Source organism: Protobothrops mucrosquamatus, unplaced genomic scaffold (genome assembly GCF_001527695.2).
Source record: "Protobothrops mucrosquamatus isolate PMUCROS unplaced genomic scaffold, P.Mucros_1.0 scaffold6156, whole genome shotgun sequence".
Lineage (NCBI taxonomy): Eukaryota > Metazoa > Chordata > Lepidosauria > Squamata > Viperidae > Protobothrops > Protobothrops mucrosquamatus.
The window spans coordinates 9,748-17,711 of NW_015391991.1; the positions used below are offsets into that span (position 1 = coordinate 9,748).

General features: G+C 47.0%; 1 protein-coding gene across 1 annotated transcript in view; it reads right to left on the minus strand.

The window, feature by feature from the left end:
* LOC107300110 (plexin-A4-like) overlaps positions 1–7,964 on the minus strand; it is a gene marked incomplete at its 3' end in the record, with an annotated part of 15,262 nt that overhangs the window by 4,762 nt on the left and 2,536 nt on the right. The window lies entirely within an intron of this gene.

Consider the following 7,964-nt stretch of genomic DNA (forward strand, 5'->3'; position numbering starts at 1 on the left):
TTCCCTCTGCCAAGGAGCAATTAGCATAATTATTATTTTGTTTCCCAGTCAAAATTGCAACTTAGGCTGCTGAACACCACCGCGGGTACGCAACAAATGAGCTTTTGAAAATTAAAAACACAACAGAAGGTAAATCATTTTTGGGTGTGTGGAGGCAGCGTTTTCATCCAGGGATCCCTGGATAAATGTTGGCAAGGACCAATTGTGAAGACCAGACAGGAAGTTAAACTTTAAAATGAGGAAACATCAACTGGGCTATGAAAAAAATAAAGGATGCGTTGGGGGGGGGATTTTGTGGGACCCAGTCCCAAAAGTCAAGATGGCGGACACCACCCTGTAAATGAAGCTCCGCCCATTCTTTAGGGGTGGAGCTTTTATGCTCCCCTCAGACCGCCATCTTGACTTTTTGGACCATCTCCTGCACACAGCCCTGGAGGCAATTTATGCAATTTTAATTCATCGCCGTAACTGTGTCAGGCAATTACAGCTGTAACTCAGGATGGTTGTGAAGCGGGTCACCGTGTGAATGGCCCAAATGGCCGTCAATGTGGGCTGGTTGCCAAGTGCTCAAAATGACTCTGTGTGTGAGAGAGAGAGAGAGAAAGAAAGAGAGAGAGAGAGAGAGAGAGAGAGACAGACAGACAGACAGACAGACAGACAGACAGACAGACAGACAGACAGATGGACAGACGGAGAAAGAGAGAGAGAGAGAGAGACAAAGAGACAGACAGACAAAGAAAGATAGAGAGAGACAGAGAGAAAGACACAGAGAGACAGAGAGAGAGGCAGACAGACAGAGAGAGAGAGAGAGAGACAGAGAGAGAGAAAAACAGAAAGAAAAGGAGAAAGAGAAAAAGAGAGAGGAAGGAAGGAAGGAAGAGGAAGAAAGGGAGGAAGAGAAAGAAAGAAAGAAAGAAAGAAAGAAAGAAAGAAAGAAAGAAAGAAAGAAAGAGAAAGAAAGGGACGAAGAGAAAGAAAGGGACAGAAAGAAAGAGAAAGAAAGAAAGAAAGAAAGGAAGAAAGGGAGGCAGAGAAAGAAAGAAAGAGAAAGAGGAAGAAAGGGAGCAAAAGAAAGAAAGAAAAAAGAAAGAAAGAAGAGAGAGACAGAGAAAGAAAGAAAGAAAGGGAGAGAAAGAAAGAAAGAAAGAAAGAAAGAAAGAAAGAAAGAAAGAAAGAAAGAAAGAAAGAAAGACTTCACCAACTCCCTGTGGGTCCTGCTGTCGTGGGTCCAAGGAGGACTAGGACAGAAGGCAAAGCCATCCAAGAACATTACCCCATCCCCAAACAAAGCCCTTATTGTACCAAACGGGTTGCGTCTTGACCCCCGAGACCAAGCCGGGCTTAAAATAGTCTCCAATTCCCTCTATGAATAGCCCCAGCATGGCTGCCCCCAGCATTCCAGCTCTCCAATAATCTTGACATTTAACCTTTTCTTTTTTTTCTTTTTTTTCGTTTCACTGGTCGGCCATCTTGCAAAGTTGCCAAGCCACAAGGCGGCCCACGCGATCGGAGGTCAAGATTTGGCTCTCTAAGTGACCCACTTAGAGAACTCTGTGGGGGCAGCATGCCCCCCCCAAAAAAACACCCACAGATTCAAGCATGGATCACCCCAGCTTCTTCTCATCCACTCCTCCCACCGGGGTCTCCTGGTGGGACATGGGAAAAAAGGACGATCAGAGGACTGGAGACCAAGTTGGTTGCAGGAATTGGGTAGGTCTACTCTAATGAAGACAAGGACTGGGGTGTCATGATAGCTGTCTCCCAATATTTGAGGGGCTGTCACAGAGAAGTGAAGGGGGTCAAGCTATTCTCCAAAGCCCCTGAAGGCAGGACAAGAAGCAACAGATGGAAACTCATCAAGGAGAGAAGCAACCTGGAACTAAGGAGGAATTTCCAGACAGTGAGGCCAATTAATCAGTGGAACAATTTATCTCAAGATGTTATAGGGCAGGGGTAGGCAACCTTGGCTCTTTTATGACTGGTGGACTTCAACTCCCAGAATTCCTGAGCCAGCATGGGGGAACTATGGCCCCTTCATGACTTGTGGACTTCAACTCCCAGAATTCCTGAGCCAGCATGGCTCAGCTTGGAAACCTCTCCCTTTCCCCTCAGCATGGCTGGCTCAGGAATTCTGGGAGTTGAATTCCACGAGTTATAAAAGAGCCAAGGTTGCCTACCCCTATTGTAGGTGCTCCATCACTGAAGGTCTTATCTGAAATGACATAGGATCTCCTTCTCCAGCAGGGGGTTAGACTAGAGGACCTCCAAGGTCCCTTCCAACCCTGAATAACAACAGAACAACAGAATAACAGAGTTGGAAGGGATCTGGGAGGTCTTCGAGTCCAAGCTCCTATGAAACCGTATACCATTCCACAAAAAGGGCTATCCAGTCTCTTCTTAAAGACCTCCAGTGATGGAGCACCCACAACTTCTGGTGGCAAGCCATTCCACTGGTTAATTGTCCTCACTGTTAGGAAGTTTCTCCTTAATTCCAGGTTGCTTCTCTCCTTGATGAGTTTCCATCCGTTGCTTCTAGTCCTGCCTTCAGGTGCTTTGGAGAAGAGGTTGACCTGCTCTTTGTGATAGCAACTCAAATACTGGGAGACTGCTATCATATTACCCCTAGTGCTCTTTGTTAAGACAATCATACTGAGTTCCCTTAGTCGTTGATCATGATGGCATTAATAGAATAACAGAGTTGGGAGGGACCTTGAAGATCTTCTAGTCTAACCCTTGTTCAAGCAGGAAACTCTATACCATTCCAGACAAATGGCTGTCCAATCTCTTCTTAAAAACCTCCAGTGAGGACCCACAACTTCTGAAGGCAAGCTGTTCCACTGGTTGATTGTCCTCACTGTTAGGAAGTTTCTCCTTAGTTCTAGGTTGCTTCTCTCCTCGATTACTTTCCATCCATTGCTTCTCATCCTGCCTTCAGGGGCTTTGGAGAAGAGGTTGACCCCCCCCCCTCTTCTTTGGGGCAGCCCCTTATTTTATGTTCTACAATTCCCGCAAGCGGGGCTGACTCACAGAAAGAGCAGACTCCGATCCTATGGGAGGGGGCAACTCTCCCCAAAGAATAAAGAGATGAGTTAATCTAGGCTTGCTCGCAGGGCAGTGAATTTGCTCAAAATAGCCCAGACAGAAAAGCTCTCAGCCAGTGCCCGGGGGGCTCCGTCCTCAATAAGCAAGCTGTGTAAACTGGGAGTGGAGTAAAACAAGGAATCAAGACCCGGGAATGCTTGAAAGGGGAAGATCTTTGAGAGGGGGGGGCAGCCAGTTAAAGGGGCCAGGCGCTTTTCGAAATGGTTGCCTCTGCAGCGCCTTAAGACACGTTGAAAACAACACCTTCCCTGCTGGCTACAAGGTAAAGACCTACAAAGTAAAGATCAGATGAACAGGTAAGCTGGGGGTCTTCCAACATGGCCGCTTTAAGACTTGTGGACTTCAACTCCCAGAATTCCTCAGCCAGCGTGGACCATATAAGCCAGGGGTCTTCAAACATGGCCGCTTTAAGACTTGTGGACTTCAACTCCCAGAATTCCTCAGCCAGCATGAACCATATAAGCCAGAGGTCTTCAAACATGGCCGCTTTGAGACTTGTGGACTTCAACTCCCAGAATTCCTCAGCCAGCCATGCTGGCTGAGGAATTCTGGGAGTTGAAGTCCACAAGTCTTAAAGCGGCCATGTTTGAAGGCCCCTGAGGTAAACGTTCATTTAGTGACCGTTCAGAGTTACAAAGGCACAGAAAAAAGGGACTTAGGGCCCCTTTTTCACCACTTACGTTCCTTGCAGCGTCCCCCTGGTCACGTGATCAAAATTCGGACGCTTGGTACCTGGTTCATATTTATGACGGTTGCAGTGATCCCCTTTTGCGTCCTTCTGACAAGCAAAGTCAATGGGGAAGCCCGATTCACTTAACAACCGGGGTACTAATTTAACAACTACACTGATTCAGTGAGCAAACTGTGGAGAGAAAGGTCGTAAAATGGGGCAAAACTGACTTAACAAATGTCTTGCTTAGCAACTGGGGAATTCTGGGAGTTGAAGTCTGCCTATCTTAAAGCATGAAGGCTGGGGAATTCTGGGAGTGGAAGCCCACCCATCTTAAAAGGTTGAAAAACATTGCTTTAGCAGATTGTTTGAATCCACCTCCAAAATCTTGACTATCGGGCTTCCGAGGCTCCTAAACTGAAGGAACTCTGTTCTGCAGGAACCCCGGTGCCAAACTTTGGTCTCTGCAACCGTTTGTAGCAGCAGCTGCAATCCGACTGGGGCAGAGTCTGCCCCAGTTCCCAGCCTCTTCTTCCCAGCTGCTGGAGCCAAGAGCAGAGCACGGCTGAGTTGCCAACTTCTTTTTCCCCCTGGCTTGTTTCGTACTGTCGCAGCTGCTGCTCCGAATCCGCAGCAAAGCCTTCCAACTTGTTCCTCGAAGTCAAAGTTGCGGTTTGATATTTAATGCTCATCCTCTTTCCCTCTGGCTCTCGTCTCCCCCCGGAAGCCAGAGTGGCAAAACACAGCAGCGATCTGCGACTCCAATTATTTATATCCACTTCGTGAAAGTCGCAAAGAAAGAGGGTTTTTAGCAAGAGCAGTAGCAATTAGACTTATATACCGCTTTGCGGTGCTTTACAGCCCTCTCCTTCCTTCCTTCCTTCCTTCCTTCCTTCCTTCCTTCCTTCCGACTTATCAATAGCACTTAAGACTTATATATCGCTTTACAGCCCTCTCCCTTCCTTCCTTCCTTCCTTCCTTCCCTCCTTCCTTCGGACTTATCAATAGCACTTAAGACTTATATATCGCTTCACAGTGCTTTACAGCCCTCTCCCTTCCTTCCTTCCTTCCTTCCTTCCTTCCTTCCTTCCTTCCTTCCTTCCTTCCTTCCTTCCTTCCTTCTTTCCTTCCTTCCTTCCTTCCTTCCTTCCTTCCTTAGGACGTATCAATAGCACTTAGACTTATATACTGCTTCGCAGTGCTCTCTCTAAGTGGTTTACAGAGTCAGCATATTTGCCCCCCAACTATCTGGGTCCTCATTTAGCCGATCTCGGAAGGATGGAAGGTTGAGTCAAGATTGAGCCAGTCAGGATCGAACTGCTGGCAGTGGGCAGAGTTTCCCTGCAATGTTGTATTCTAACAACTGTGCCACTAGTGCTCCAGTTTTGGTCCCATAAGTAGTAGGTAGATGGGTAAGTAAGCAGGTAGGGAGGGAGGTAGATAAGTAGATAGATAGATAGATAGATAGATAGATAGATAGGTAGATAGATAGGTAGGTAGGTAGGTAGGTAGGTAGGTAGGTAGGTAGGTAGGTAGGTAGGTAGGTAGGTAGGTAGATAGATAGATAGATAGATAGATAGATAGATAGATAGATAGATAGATAGATAGATAGATAGATAGATAGCAACAGCACTTAGCAATAGTCCTTAGACTTATATACCGCTTCACAGTGCCTTTACAGCCCTCTCTAAGCGGGTTTACAGAGTCAGCCTGTTGCACCCGAATAATGTGGGTCTTCATTTGACCGACCTTGGGAGGATGGAAGGATGAGTCGGTCAGGATTGAACTCCAGGCTGTGGGCAGAGTTTGCCTGCAATACTGCATTCTAACCACTGTGCCACCATAGCTCTTCCTTCCTTCATCTCCCTTCCTTCCTTCCTTCCTTCCTTCCTTCCTTCCTTCCTTCCTTCCTTCCTTCCTTCCCCTTATCAATAGCCCTTAGACTTATATACCGCTTCACAGTGCTTTACAGCCCTCTCTAAGCAGGTTTACAGAGTCAGCCTATCACCGCCAACAATCTGGGTCCTCATTTTACCGACTGGATGGAAGGCCGAGTCAACCTTGAGCTGGTCAGGATGGAATTGCTGGCAGTGAGCCGTGAGTTAGCCTGCAACATTGCATTCTAACCACTGCGCCACCACGGCTCTACCAGCCCTGCGAGGTAGGCCAGAGTAAGAGATAAACTGCACAGAAGATTAAAGACTAATTTTATTTACTTTGGCTAGAGCAGGGGTCTTCAAACTTGGCCCTTTCATGACTTGTGGACTTCAACTCCCAGAATTCCTCAGCTAGCATACGCTGGCTGAGGAATTCTGGGAGTTGAAGTCCACAAGTCATAAAAGGGTCATAGTTCCCTCACGCTGGCTGAGGAATTCTGGGAGTTGAAGTCCACAAGTCATAAAAGGGTCATAGTTCCCTCACGCTGGCTGAGGAATTCTGGGAGTTAGTCCACAAGTCATAAAAGGGTCAGTTCCCTCAGGCTGGCTGAGGAATTCTGGGAGTTGAAGTCCACAAGTCATAAAAGGGGCATAGTTCCCTCACGCTGGCTGAGGAATTCTGGGAGTTGAAGTCCACAAGTCATAAAAGGGGCATAGTTCCCTCACGCTGACTGAGGAAGTCTGGGAGTTGAAGTCCACAAGCCATAAAAGGATCATCGTTCCCTCACGCTGGCTGAGGAATTCTGGGAGTTGAAGTCCACAAGCCATAAAAGGATCATAGTTCCCTCACGCTGGCTGAGGAATTCTGGGAGTTAAAAGCCACAAGTCATAAAAGGGCCAAGTTTGAAGACCCCTGGGCTAGAGCAATGTTTCCCAATCTCGTCAACCTTAAAGCATGTGGACTTCAACTCCCAGAATTCCCCGGCCAGCCTGCTTTTAAGATATATGGACTTCGGTTCCCACAAAAATATCCCACCAACTGCGTACTGCACATCACGCGAGAAAAGGACAATATTTTTGTGCCGATTGTGCAAGGCTTTTCCCATCTGAGGAAATCAACAGAAAGACCTTGATATGATCCATTATTCTATTTGCAATCTCGGGTCTAAAACCAATTTATTTTTGCTTTGTATACCGTATCACCTCAGGAATCGGAGAGAGACAGGAAGAATGAGGCAATCTCTGGTGCAAAACTTGCTAGATTTTTGCCGCCTGTTTTCAAACATCAGTTGGGGTTAAAAAGGATGAAATGTTTCAAGAATTCCTCATATTCTCGGCTCTTTTCCTTTTTTGGGGGGGTCTCTGGTTACTGTTGCTTTGATCACCACTGTAGTGTATTGGTTAAAGCAATATTTCTCGATCTTGTCAACTTTGAGTTGTGTAGACTTCAACTCCCAGAATCCCCTAGCCAGCAGAGGGGAATTCTGGGAGCTGGCGTCCACACCGCTCAAAGTCTCCAACATCGAGAAACCCTGGGTTAAAATACAGATCTACTTCTCGACGTACGACCACCACTGAGCCCAAGCCAACCGGTTGTTAAGTGGGTTTTGCCCCGTTATATGACCTCCCTTGCCACCGTTGTTAAGTGAACCACTGCGGCTGTTAAGTGAGGAACAGGCTTGTTAAGTGAATCTGGCTTCCTCTATTGACTTTGCTTGTCAGAAGGTTACAAAAGGGGATCACGTGACCCCGGGATACTGCAACTGTCATAAGTACAAGTCAGTTGCCAAGCTTCTGAATTTCGATCACGTGACCCCCCGGGGCTGCTGCAACAGTTGTAAGTGCAAAATAGGGTCATAAGTCGCCTTTTTCAGTGCTGGTGTAGCTTTGAATGGTCACTAAATGAAGTGTTGTTAAGTCAAGAATTGCCTGCATCAACCAGGTGACTGTGAATTCTAGCTCTGCTTTGGGAACAAAGCCAGCTGGGTGACCTTAGGCCAGTCCCTCTCTCTCTCTCTTCAGCCCTGGAAAGAAGGCAGCGGCAAGAGTAGATCAGACAAACACACACACACACACACACACACACATATACACAGAGTGTCCTGGATCAAGCAAGGGCTTGCTGGATATCACTTGATACAGGCAGAATTAACTCCACGGAAGGGATTCATGCAAATTACTTTAGTATCAGGCATCCTCAAGACATTAACTCACAGTTACTGCAGAGATTCTTCTGAAATGCAGATTGTAATCTGGACCCGTCGCGTAGGTAAAAGGAAAAGAGCTTCTCCCATACTAACGGAGCTAACACTCCG